Consider the following 13714-nt stretch of genomic DNA (forward strand, 5'->3'; position numbering starts at 1 on the left):
TGATGCTCACAAAGATAAAATAAAAGCCATTGGGAGAGTTAAAAGTGGAGTCTGGATACCCTCACTCCTCCTTTTGCTTTAACTCCAAAGTGAATTTCCTCCCTTTCTTACATCCTGGGATTTCTTCTAACCATAGTGATTAGCTTCTCTGAAGCTGTGGAGATTTTCAGTTCAACTGGAGCCATTTCCCTAGGTCAACATCTTGTGGAGTATTCCTGGCCCATTCCAGCGACTCTGAGGCTGACAAAACATCCTATTTCCAAACATTTGCAAGTGATTCTCATGTGCCTGAAAACACAGAGGTCACAAGCCACCTCCATTAGCCTGATTCTCCACTGTGCTTCTGGGTAGCCATAGGCATAAGAGGGGATCCCTCCTTCCATGCTAGAACATACTGCAAGGAGATGGCAGTTCCTCGGACTGTAGGACAACGGCATGCTGTGAGATGGAGGTGAGAAGATGTGAAAGAGCAAATTAAATGTAGTGATGAGGATTTCTGGATCTGGGCACTGCAAACAGGCAGGGTTTGAGCCCTGAGCTAATGACACACAACCCAGTGGGGCACAGACCATGGCTGCTGGGGCATTCTGCAGCTGGTGGGTTGACAGTGTGCTGAGCTGCTCAGGGAAGGCAGGGTGACGAGGAGGAAGTCTTCACTCCAACACGCATATGCAGTGCGCACACACACACACAGCGTCACAAACCAGAACTTTGAAAAGGATTAGAGACGCACGATTGTTCCATTAATGGAAGTACAGGAGAGGGAGGTGTGTGTGCAGGAGCAGGGACGGGAGGGAGAGCAGAAATAACGCAGTGCATTAATAAGATAAGAACTAGACAAGGACAAATAATGTATCGTTACACTCCAGAGACAAAAGGGCAGATTCCAGAGGGCTGAGGCTTACACTCTAATCATCGTGACTTTGTAATGCTATACAAGTAGAGGCATATTCTGTGGCTTGGGAGACTTTGCTGAGTAAAACCCTGCAAGCCACAGAAAAATGCTTAAGCAGCCTTTTAAAGCCTGGCAATGGTCCAGCCCTCTTCCCTTCCCTGTACCCCCCCTCCTCTACCTCCACCCCACCACTGTAACCCAGCCAGAGAAGCAGGAAAACCCTTGAGACAGACAATCTTTATTGGTGACGATATAAAAAGCTTTTAAAGACAATGGGAGGATTAAAGCGCTAGGGTCAGTTGCTACATTCTTGTAAGTGATGAGGGTGCAACAAAATATTTAAGCTCCCATGTAGCCAAAGGCTTTGGATTCAGCGAGAAAAGGGGAGCTGTTAGGAGGGAAGGGCTTCTGACTGCAAGATCTGACTTGGCTCTTGATGCAGTGGGGCTTGCCCCTTGCATGCTTTCCCTCAGCTCCTGGTGAAGGTGGGGAGAGGATGGAGTGAAGGGTCAGGCAGTGATGAGCAGCATTTTGATGGGCTGTGACATTGGCACTCAAAGGCCATCTTGCAGCAACCCTAACTAAATGTCACCCCCGTGCTCCCGACCTGAACATGCTGCCCTTGCTGCTGCTGCTGCTGCTATTTCAGGAGATGGCAGCCCCCTCTACGTTTGCCTGGAGCCACCAGTCTGTAATTTGAAACAGCAAAATCCATTCTGGCTGGACTTCCCACTTCAGGATAAGGCAGGGACTGTTCTCTCTCAGCTGCACAGTCACTCAGCACTTCCCCAGCTCTTATCTGCAGCTCCCCAGCTCTTATCTGCAGCACCCCAGCTCTCAGCTCCTTTGGATAAGTGCAGTACAGGGAGCTCCTGACTGTACCAGCAGCTACCCCTGCCCTGACATCGATTAAAGCCTGCTCAGACCCCAGGGCTGATGTACACCTCCCTCCTGCTGGCATTGGCACTGATGGAGGCAACCAGTGCCAAGGAGAAGCAAGTTTTAATGGTATGAGGTAGAGCTGTAAACTTCCGGGAAAAAAAGTTAAAAAAATAATCCAGGTATATGCTGAACTGGGCAGTGTACGTGCAGAACTGGGTGGAGAACAGAAATCAGAAAGCCTGATGTGGTTCTTCAGCTCAATTCAGATGCTGAGTGAGTCTGGCAGGACTAAAACCACCCTGAATGGTGGTCATTCCAGAGGAGTTTCCCCATGGTTCCTGGTACCAGTGCTGCTGCAAGCCAGGATTGCCACAGCCAGCACAGTTTCCCATGTCTGTGAGAAAGGGTTTTCTGAAAGGTTACTGCTGTTGATGCTTTAAAGATCCTCCTGGTAAATCCATGAGGGGAAGAAAAAAAGACACAGGGTAGCTTTGAAATTGTGAATAGGGCTGCACTCAGGGGAAGCAGGTCACAGGTACCAGAGACTGGACAAAGAGATAAGAAAGAGAGTCAGACATACTTCATGTAGTTGAAAATGTCACCAGAATTTTTGAAGACATCTGTGTTTCTTTGGTCAGAAGAAGTATAAGTGCTGATTTAATCCTGCACTGCTACATTTTCCCTGGTTTCAGGCCCAGTGCCCTATTTTCTTAACACCCAAGGACTTCTTGCTCCTATGGAACACAGCCTTGTTAAAAGGAACTAAAAAAAACTTGATTTCCAGAGACCTACTGATAATTTTACTTCTTTTTTATTTTGTAGAAGGAGGAAGGGGTCTTCTTCTTCTTTTGGACTGTGGTTTATTGTAAATTGTCAAATTTGACCTTTCTGAGCTTTCATGGGGCTGTCAGTTCTAAGTGCTTGATCTGTGCATAAATCTCCTGTACCAAACTAGATCCTCAGTGTCTACTTTTCCTTTTCTTTTTTTTCTTTTGTGGGTTGGTGTGCCCTAGAGTTTGCCTCCTTTCCTCCCTTCTTTCCACTCTCCCTCCCCATATTCCTACCGTCAGTTGAGCTAAGAAAACATATTTCTGTTGTCTATTCTTTATTCTTATACTCATCATAATGTTCATAAATGTTGGCACATTTTCCAGTTATGATTAAGCATTGCAAGGAGCAGGAAGAGGGGTGGGAGTAGTGGAACATCTTAGTTGGGTAGGCTTAAGCAAATATGCAAGCATTTCTGCATGTTTACACTGCAGGAGGCAAGGAGGAAATCACTTGATGTGCAAATGGACTTGAAGGTGGTGAGGTTTGGGAGGGTTCTCCTATCCTATGAGGATTTGTTTCAAAGTGTTGGACTCACTCCCGGAAAAAGTTCTGTGTCTCTTCCACATGAAAGTTATCCTTATAGCAGAAAGCTCTGTGGTTCCAGAGAAACAAAGTTGTCAGATATCTTTCATCTTTTGCTAGTAGCGTTGCTATGGCTGTGATGGCAAAAGAAGATCATTGAGACAAGATTTGTCCGGAGAGGGAGAGATTTTCCAGCTATAACTAATTCCTGATGCTACATGTCTGACTTCTCAGCCCCAATCCTCCAGGGAGACTTACAAAATACCCCAGAAATCTGTGCTGAAAGCAAGAATCCATAATTCTACTGTATACCAAAAATGGTGACTCCAGAAGAGGTTCTCAGTGTGTCACATAATATACATGCATAAAGTCATATTTTAACATGCACCCTGCCAATATTAAGGCGTTAGTATCTCAAAGGCAATAATTGTATACTAGGGGACACACAGAGCCCAGTGCCAACCTAATCAATGTTCATTTTGCAAACTTCATCTTTTCCTCAAGACCTGAAGGCTCCTGTTCCTCAGACAGGGCAACCTGACTAACGTGGTAATGGTTCAGAGAACTTGCACACCCCACTGGTGATTGAGAAATCATCATCATTTCTGAAGAGATGGTCACACAGTTTTTATTCCTAGCTGTTCAGGTCAATGGCTACTTTATACCAGTGTTTCCCAAAAGATAATGCCTAGCACGTTCTGAAGATGAACTTCTTTAGTTTGAAATTTCCAAAGCTATGAAGCCTACACATCCAGGTATATTGTTGTGCAACAATCCATCTAGTGTACAGTGCAAGAATGACTAACTAACACCTGGTTGTCTTCTGCCAGCAGCTTGCATCTCCTGAACAATTATCAATAGTTGAAACTCTTACTAATATTTAGCGCTACGTGAAGCTTTCAGTCTGTCCAAATTGTTTCTAATGAGTTGTTTATTGGTCAGTACAAAATTCCAGGTGCAGAAAATCAACATGGAGGCTGCAAACAGCAGTTATTTCTTGTTTCTTGCCCTCAGCTTTGTCTTGAATTAATTCCTTTTTTTTGGGGATAGATTCATCCCCAATTCAGAGATATTAAAATGGTGGGTTCAGGTCTGATTTTGACTGAGAAAATTTAGATTAAAGTCTTAAAATTTTTGTTTAAAGAGATTGGCAAACTATACATGAAAAAAGTAGAATGGCAATATTCTCATGCTTTTTCTCTACTAGAAAGAAGACAGGACAGATGAAGACTAACTAAGTTTTTTGTGGCATTAGGAGAGGACAACATCCTCCTTTTTGATTATGAGCTGAGAAGATCAGGACTGAAAACAGAAAGAAGAAATAAATCAAAAGTCATGCTGTATCATTTTTTTGAGTTATTATTTTTTTATGATCGTGGCCATGTCTACACTTCTAATCCTGGATCCATTCAGAAATTTAAGGACAAACATATCAAGGGGCAAGGAGTACTGAGGCATCTTTTTGGTAAGTGACTCACTTCAGGCAAGATGATTTATCGTGTGAAGAGCGTTGGGACACAAACAGCAAGGGATCAGCAGTGAGATATTGCATGTGAAGTGTTTCCATATTTTCTTAGGCTACCAAGTGCTTATGTGCTAGGATCACTCTGTTAACCAGTAGTAGCTAGCAGGGTGAAAATGTGTTGCTATTTTTTAATGGTGTTTCAGAAATCGGACATACTAGTGACTGAGGAATGATAGTTGCATCAGATCCCTTTGAAAAGGTTAGACTTGCTGTTCTTAAGTACTTTATTTTGAGTGCCCTTTTTTTTTTTTTTTTTTTATCCAGCTCAGTGCCAGAGGTTCTGAGGCTGTGCATGAAAACACAACACTATGTATAGTACATCTCCACAGATATGTCCCACACTTTCCTTTCTAAGGTCAGCACTGGCAACACACAAAGCCATGGTAGCTGGAGATGGAAAAGAAGTTAATTAGCTCATCTATCTCTTTTGAAGGCTAACTCCTTGCCAAATTTTAGGAATTCAGTCCAATCTAACTGAAATGTTCCAAGCATTTAAGATCTCCTCTTATCTCTTGGGAGACCACTTACAGGTCAAATACATATCGAGAAGCACTATGATAATGTTTAAGCCCCAAATTCCACTTCTTAGCTTTACCTTTTCACTAGGAGCTCTGCTTCCCTGGGCTACCCTAAGTAATTCCTTTCTTTCCTTGACCCTTTCATGCCCTTTACAAGATTAGTGTAGTCCTATTTAGGCAGAGACTGGATTTTCATTTATCCTAGAGCTACAGAAAAAGCATGGAAATTATCACCACAAATGCCTAGAATTAATAGATTTATCTCTCCAATAAACTTCTTAATTGAACATTTTATATGAAGGTAATATAAAATTCAGGAATAATTACTAAGTGGGTCAGTGGAAAGAAACATGATGCCAGCTTCCCAGCTGCTGGCTGTGGATCCTTGTTAACGCTCAAAGTTTCATTTGGCCTGTCATGAACCATCTTTTCAAACTTGCCACTGCGTACTAAAGGCAACAGGATCCTGTGGATCTTCAGATCACTTAGCATGACCTGGAAAGTTACTAACAGTCTTTCAGTGACAGTCTGGGAAACAGCTTCCATCTGCAGATTTATTATCTGCTCAGCTCCATCACAAGGTCTTGCTTAAACCTGACCCATTAGACACAGCACTCCTGTCTAATTTTCCATCTGCTTTCCGTGATTTATCTTCTTGATGCAGCTACCTGCTGCAGCTGGAGGCACCCTGAAGTTTCTTGTTCATCAATAGGTAGTATTTAAAAGGGGAAAATATACCACAGAGCCTGATGTTTCCTTTCTTTTTTTTTTTTCCCCTGGATGCCCATGTAATGCTAAAGCACCTGGGGCTACAGGCACTTGGACACATAAGGAACTTTGGCTTGGGTCCCTGCCTCTTGCAGAGATAAGGCATAATGTACGTGTAATTGATGTCCAGCCAAGCATCTGGCTACAACTCTGGAGTTGAACCTCTTTTCCTCTTCAAGGGATACTTGAAAGAGTCCTAAAGGGCTGCTGAGGGCTGCTGTTAGCACCCATTTGTCCAGAAGAAAAGAGGAGAGGGATGGGTGGATGGATGGATGGATGGATGGATGGATGGATGGATGGAGATAAACCAGGTGACCATCAGTGGAAGAACCCCTCGTGTGCTTGCAGTTGAAGCACACACCATATCCCTCCCAGTTTTCACTACTACCTGGAGCAAAGTCTGTTGGTAGCATGAAATGTGGTATATGAGACCTCTGAGGACAGGAAAGCATTGTCAGTGGGGCTCCTCATAGAGTTACGGCCTCATTTCCATGGCACAATCATAAGCCCTCACATGCAATAGTTACTCTATAAATGATTGTAAGGAATGGACCCTTTCTGGTGTCATTATCAGGGTGACTTTTGATCCACAGCCAATTGGATCAAATCCAATCCTATAGGATCTATTGAAATGCTCTTGTGGCACCTGGTTTCTCATTTCAAAGACAGGGTGGTAGCACACAACTCCTTTTACTTTTTTTGCTCTGTTTTCTGTGTCTAATATATCTAGAGCTCATGCCTAAATGAACTCTGAGAATTAGTCATGGAGCTGGAGGAGTCAGCTTTTTCCTTGCATTCTAATATTTGGATGCTGGAAATACCAGAAGGTGATTAGATTTCATATCAATTTCTCCCTCTGCATAACTCGCTGAGGTATCAAAACCAGTTATGAGGAAGTATACAGTCTTACAAATACCAAGAATGAGGTATGTCATTTGGGTTTGCCCAAATTAGTCTATTTCCAGCCTCATTTGCTGTTCCTTAAAGGAATTCTTTAGGAATAAGGAAGTTCAGCCCTCAGAGAAACTAACCTTGTTACAATTTTGTAAGGGAAAAATGCACATGGGGATTAATTAGAGATAACACAGTCATTTGTTTTCTAGTGGCACCTTTTTCAGCTCTCCAGAGACAGGGAAACCAGAGCTCATCACCTCCTGCACCATTGCTGAATACATGGCCTTCACGAGCAAACTCCAGAGAAGCCACACCATGTGAAGACTCCAGCTGAGGTGCAGCTGCAGGAGACACCATTATCACACTCTGTCCAGCAGCAGCAAAAAAGTGCTTTCAAACAAAAATTACTACGAATTAATGTCAGAGTTGAGCCTGAGACACAAGGACTACCTCAGTTACAAGTGCAGAGACAGAGGCCCTGTTGTAATACTTCAAACATTTTTATGAATTCAGGAAAAGCTGTTTGGAGAATTTCCTAAAAAGCATTGATTATTATTTTAATTTGTAGATTCATCCAAATTAATAAACTTGAGGAAAAGAGATGTTTTTCACTATGCTTTGCATTTGAAAGTGAAAATGCTTTTGGGATTGTCTTGAAATATCTCATTCCAGCATTTTCAAAATGAAAAGAAGGTGGGAGGTTTTTTTGATTTAAAAGTGCTCTCTGGCTAAGCTGTTTTTATATATTAAAGAAAAACAAGGTTTAAAATTGGAGTAGAACCAACTTTGAAATATTTCGACCGATGCCATGTGAATGCTTCTTCAATAACTGTATTTTGAACATGAGAATTTTGGCTTTGTCCTCATTTAGAGTGGGAGGGAAAAAATTAGAAATCTTGAGTGTTTTGAGGAAAGAAAATTCCATGTGTACTCTGCTTACAGACAGCATAGAAATGAAACGCTTCTAAAACCAATCTTGCAAAATGCTCAGAAAATGATCAAATATTGCTTAAAAAACACAGACCACAACTGGAGATATTATACAGATTGCATTTCTCTATAACATTCATCCTATGCCTTAGTGTGATGCTAAAACTGCTTGCCCAGAAAGTAGACAATACTAAAAGTAGTTAAGTTACGAATACTTAACTTCTGTTCAGATCAAATTACTTTGTCTGTGTCTGAATAAACAGCGGCCATTTGTTCAATGACAGAAAACCATTTGCTGCCACTGTTTGTGAGAGTGTTCACATGAGCAATCTGTAATCAACAGGTGAGGGTACAAGGTATGCTTTGGGGGACTTTTCTCTTCCACATCCTCTTCTGTTGGCATCGCTTCCCTGGCCAAGTGTGTTGCCTCCGATGTCTGAGTCACAGCACAGTGCTGTCCAGATGCCTTCAGCTCAAACCTTTCATTCCAAGTTATTGAGATTTTATTTGAGAGAATTTATGGCAGCACTTCAGGGAATCTTGACTATCCATCTAGCGAGGATTTTACTCCTATTCCCAGAACACCCTTCCATTCCCCTGACAGAGGCACTTAGGATTTTGTTCAAGGTCATCCCAGAGCTACACAACACCCGTGACACTGTGAGTTAATGCACTGAGCCCAGAGAGTTGAAGCAGAGCAGTTGGTCTTTCTAGACTAGCATGGACAGATGGAAGAGCATGAAAACCTCTGTAAAAGGGAGACTGCTCTCCCCAGGCTTTTACTCTGGACAATTTTTCTTTCTCCAGTCTATGGGGTATCTCAGCAGGACAAATAAACCTGCCTGTTCCAGGTCGGGATGAGACATCAAAATAAGGGAATACTCTCTTCCTAAGAGTTCTCAGGGAGCCTACCTGTGTGACTGAGCCTTCACGCCTAAACTTGGATCATTGGTGTATTATGAGATAAAGCTGAAAAACATAAACCTCTTTCAGCCATCCTGCCATCAAAGGGCTTTGTTCAGCCAGTCTTTCTGTTATTTTCTTTTTTCATCTTCCCTCAAACAGCTGTCTAGGAATAGGTAGGCTTAGTGTGACAATATCATATCATACCGGAAGTCACAAAACCCTTCAAACACAGTACTAGACCCAGAGAACTTGCCATGATTTGGGAGAAATGCATGTCCTGGCTATTCTGACTGACCTGAGGGTTTGGGGTTGAATCACACAGTGCTTAGAGGAAAGACAAATTTATCATTAATTGCAACAGGGAACCAAAGTCTTGGCCATGGGGAGAAAAGATATCTGTCCACAGGAATTACATCCTGGAAAGCGGTGACTTCCAGAGAAATTATCAGGTATGCCACCACCACAGCTGTGTTAGGGTCTTTGTGGTCAAATAGCTTAGACTCTGAAGGAGATAAACAAAAGATCCAAGGAAAAGGGGAAAGTGGCATTATTATAGTAGAAATGACACTGGAACATCAATTTCCCATTTGGGGGTTCAAACTGGGCTTTTCCTTAAAGGAAATAAGAAATAAGATTTCATAGCCTATGCAACAGCCATTGACATTCCTGTGGGGCTACAGAAGGACACTCGTGAGCAAGATTCTCATCATCGTGAACTGAAAAGGTACACAAGGTGGAGATGGAAGCTACACCAAACTAAATAGTAGGAACTGCATGGCTGCAGTACTCTGACAATGTCAGATGATGCAGCCACCTGTGCTACTCCTACCAGTGTCACCGGGATACCTGTGGCAAACCTTGTAAATGTTCGTGGAAGATTTTGGCCTAGAAGGATATTTTGGTTTTTATCAGACATAGAACTAGGATGAAATAAACTGAGGAATGACTTAAAGAGAGACTTTAATAGGAGCACAGGCAAGGTTTTCTTGTTGAATAATAAAATTTGCAGTGGAGGTATGAAGATTAGAAAGCAGTATGGCAAGGGATCAAAGAAATCTCCAGCACTCCACACAACTCACCCATTTGTTATGTCACTGCTTGGGTAGGGAAATCCTAGCCTATGCAAACAGAGCAAGATTTTGATTAAAAATAGATACCGGCACTTGGGTTCTATAAGAGATGATAAGCCTTTGAGTCCTCCAAATGCCAGGTCATTGTTCTGTGTCACAATTTTCTTTGGAATCCATTGATTCTTGCTAGCCTGATGCCTTAGGTTTTAACTTTTATATTTTTCAAATCCTGTACTGCTCGATGTGTGACTCTGAAGTTTCTTGTAGCCTGTTAATTTCTGCTCTCTCATGCTAGGTAGACATAACAAAGCCTCTCTGGCCCTGCTTTCCAAGGACACCAAGACAGTCCTAGGCCAAAAGCATAAACCAAAGAGCTGCTAGGGGGTAAGCTGTGGGGAAAACTGAAGCTTTAACTGGAGAATTAACCCTGCTATGCTAATGAACCAAACCTATAAAAGAGTGAAGAACTCGTGACCTGGAGTCCATCTTGGGGTCCATTTTTGAGAGTGGCTTCAGGCTCCCCAGGGTGTACCTTTGGGGGCCTTTCAAATAAATACCTCTTTTAATCCTTTACTCCTGCCTAGTCTCTGTTTCTAGGAGGCCTCTCAAGGCATCAGCCAGGCAAGATAACAAATGAATTACAGGAGAAAAAGAAAACAGGAGAAAAAGAAAATTTGGACCTGCTCTTTGGCTGATTATGAAACTGGCCTCATCCCACTGAAATGAGTGAATTTACTGGGAATTGGCAAATTGTAAATCTGGTAATCTTCACCATCACGTATTTCAGCACCCACAGGTTCCTGCATCACAAATACACATGGTGAGAGTGACAATAAATTAGGAGACTGTCCAGATGAATTGTCTCTTCTTCTGGAAACTCTGAGATTTACTCCAGACAAACTATAAGTACCAATGATTACCATATCATATCATATCATATCAATCAGTTTGGTTTGCTTGTACTGCAATTCTTTTTATGATTTTATAATTAAGAAACATCTGAATCCTCAAAGGTTCTAGGCCAGATTTTCCACTAGTGATAACAAACAGCCAAATTGACTCAAGATATCAGAAAACAAGGTAATTTGTCGTGCTGAGAACAGAGTGTGCGATATTAAAGCAGGGAGATCTCATGACTGAGAGGTGGTTTGGAACAGAGCCCTTGCAAGATCTTTTTGAGCTTAAATTGTTTTGTGTTTCTGTGATCCTAAAAATTCAAGTACCATGCATCCTTTGTAGCTCCTGTGCTTTTATTTCATTACTCTGTTGCTCTTGCTGCAGTCCACCTTGCTCAGAGAGAGATGATGAAAGAGATGCTGAATGCACTTTACTACTGATGTACAAGGAATTGAAGAGAGGAAAAAAAGCCTCTCTGTGATCCTCAGTCAGATGCAATTGCAGTATGAGATATCTGAGCCCAAAAATGTGCAGCTATCAGTGTGTAGCTGCTTCCTTGCTGGAACCCCAGGCACCCCAGGGATGGAGCTGAAGGAATAGTTTCTAGCCCTTTCCATTTCAGAGCTGTGTTGCTGCAAGAGTTGATGAATAGCCTTCATTGTGGAAGCTCCTTCCCTGCCGTGGCTCCCACCCTTGTCTCAACATTCCCATCTGTATATAAATCTTGCTTTTCCCTGTCCCCTTCCCCCACTCTCCTCATCTTCTCCTCCTGCAGCCCCCTCCAGAGCTCTCCCTCCCCCTTATCCTCCGTGGAAAGCTGGAAAGCTGATAAATAAATCATACCTGCCTCGCTGACCAGGGTGATAGTCACCCAATCCATAACTACTACATGATTTCCTTTGCCAAATGCTGGAAAATGAAAAACACACTGTCCTTTTGAACAGATCAGCATCTGTGTACATATAAAACTGTTATTGTGGTACTACCAGCATATCTGTGTTGGGGTCTCTCATTTTTCACCACGTACTGACCCAGGCAAAAGCTTTCATTGAACATGATTTACAGTTTACTGAGGGACACACTGTTGACTCAGGCCATTACTATTATTTTGTAGATATTCCCTGGTCTCAGCCAAAATAAAAAAATCTAGGAAAGAAACTGCTTTAATTGAAGCTAGATTAACTTTTCCAACTTTGCCTCCATACTGAAAACCATTTAAAATATGAGCTTCAGATAGACTCCTATCCAAATTTTTTAGTTTTTTCACTGCAGACATGGGAGAGGCATTTGAAGAACAAAGGATAGATTATGGTGTTTGTGTCAAATTTTTGAACTAGCCCTGAAAATTGCATCTACCCTGCATTTTTGATCAGATCTATAGCAACTGAAAAGAACACATCTTCTGATATTCTGAGGTAAAGATCAGAGCCAGGTTTTGAAGTTACAGGCCAGTGTCTGGTGATGTGCATTAGTTAAATAGTTGAAGGGAGTTAAAATAAAAATGAATGTGTGAAGGGGCATGATGTGGAAAAAGTGTAAGTTGGAAAGGGACATTTATGTTGCATCATTTCCTAACTGCAAGAGGTGCCAGGTTCAGAACAGTCTCTGGAGATAAGTGGTGCATGAGGTATTGGTTGGGCTATTTTAAAAGATGACTGAACACTACTGTGGTGGAAAGAGGGAACATTTCTCCTCACTGATAGGTCCTGCTACAGTGAATTACGTGCTCACATGCAGCTTGTAACAACTCTTGTTCCAGGAAACAGGGTTAGTGTGTACGTAGGAAATGAACAAATTGCAACAATTTGTGATTCCACATCAGTGGTGTGCTGCATCATGTGAGAACCTGGCTTACACAGTCCCGAAATCTGCTTCCACTTGCAGAGAGATAACAGAGGAAAGTACAGCCAAAGAGAATATGCTGGTCTACACGGCTTACTGGAATCTGGCCTTGGGCCTTTCCTCTAATTATGCTGCATTCAAATGTAATGAGGCAAAGTAGAACCTTGCTTTTGCTCAGGGACCCACCAAAGGCAACTTTCATCAGTATCTGAGAGAGGGAGACTGGGAGATCCAAAGATCTCCCAGTTGAATTTGAAAGAGTTGAAATTGAAAGAGATTTCAATTCCAAGTAGACTTGGTCATCCCCTGTAAGTGTCACTCTTCTCTTTTAACCTGCAGAAGGAATACGGGACAATTGCACTCCTAAATTGGAAGCTGATGCAGGTCAAATGAGCATGAGTGAAAATTCTGTGAAAATTTGCTTTCCAGTGTGAGGGCATTTCACCTCCATCTGGCCCCAGCTCTCCAGTGAGCTTTTCTCAACAGTCCTTTGCTCAGCACTGTGCACATTTTTAAAATTTTTTGGTTTCAATCAGAATTTATTTAGAAAGACAGAGATGTGGTACAGATACAACATCAGAAGCTGAGCGGATACACCGAGACAGTGACTGAGCTCAGCACAGCAGCCCAGGCAGCGGCAACACCACTTTACACCAGCCGAGGACTGGGTTCAATTTAACAGGACAATCTTTCCCTGGTTTGGGAGGCAGGGAAGAGGGAATGTGATTTTAGTTTTCATTCCCTGGTGGATGTATGGAAGCAGGCTGTACTTTTCTGGAATGTGTGGGATCTTTAGTATGGCGACTTGCGACGTGATCTTAAGCAGGCGAGGAAGTGCGTGCATGCAAGAGCACACACACAGAGACACGCGCACACCTCAGCCCACCGGGCAGCCTGCCCACCCAGCACTTGATGCTGCAAGGCATGATGATTAGCAGAGTTTCCTCCTGCAGCCTGCTGGATAACAGCGAGATCAGCATATACAGACACACCTCTGGTGTGAGTGGAACAGTATTTACTTTGTTCTGACCAGGCCCTTACAACATCTCTGCTGTGACAGCTGACAAAAGGAAGGAGAAGGAAATCATTAACAAAAAGGGATGTTTTGAGGTGAAAGTATCAGGAATGCAAAAGGAAAAACGCTTGTAAATACAGACATAAGGAAATAATGTGCCAGTGTAGTTTCTATGCCCCTTCCTGGTTAGACTAGCAGGCTTTTTATTTCTGCCATTAA

The sequence above is a fragment of the Corvus hawaiiensis genome, chromosome 7, assembly GCF_020740725.1.
Source record: "Corvus hawaiiensis isolate bCorHaw1 chromosome 7, bCorHaw1.pri.cur, whole genome shotgun sequence".
Taxonomy (NCBI): domain Eukaryota; kingdom Metazoa; phylum Chordata; class Aves; order Passeriformes; family Corvidae; genus Corvus; species Corvus hawaiiensis.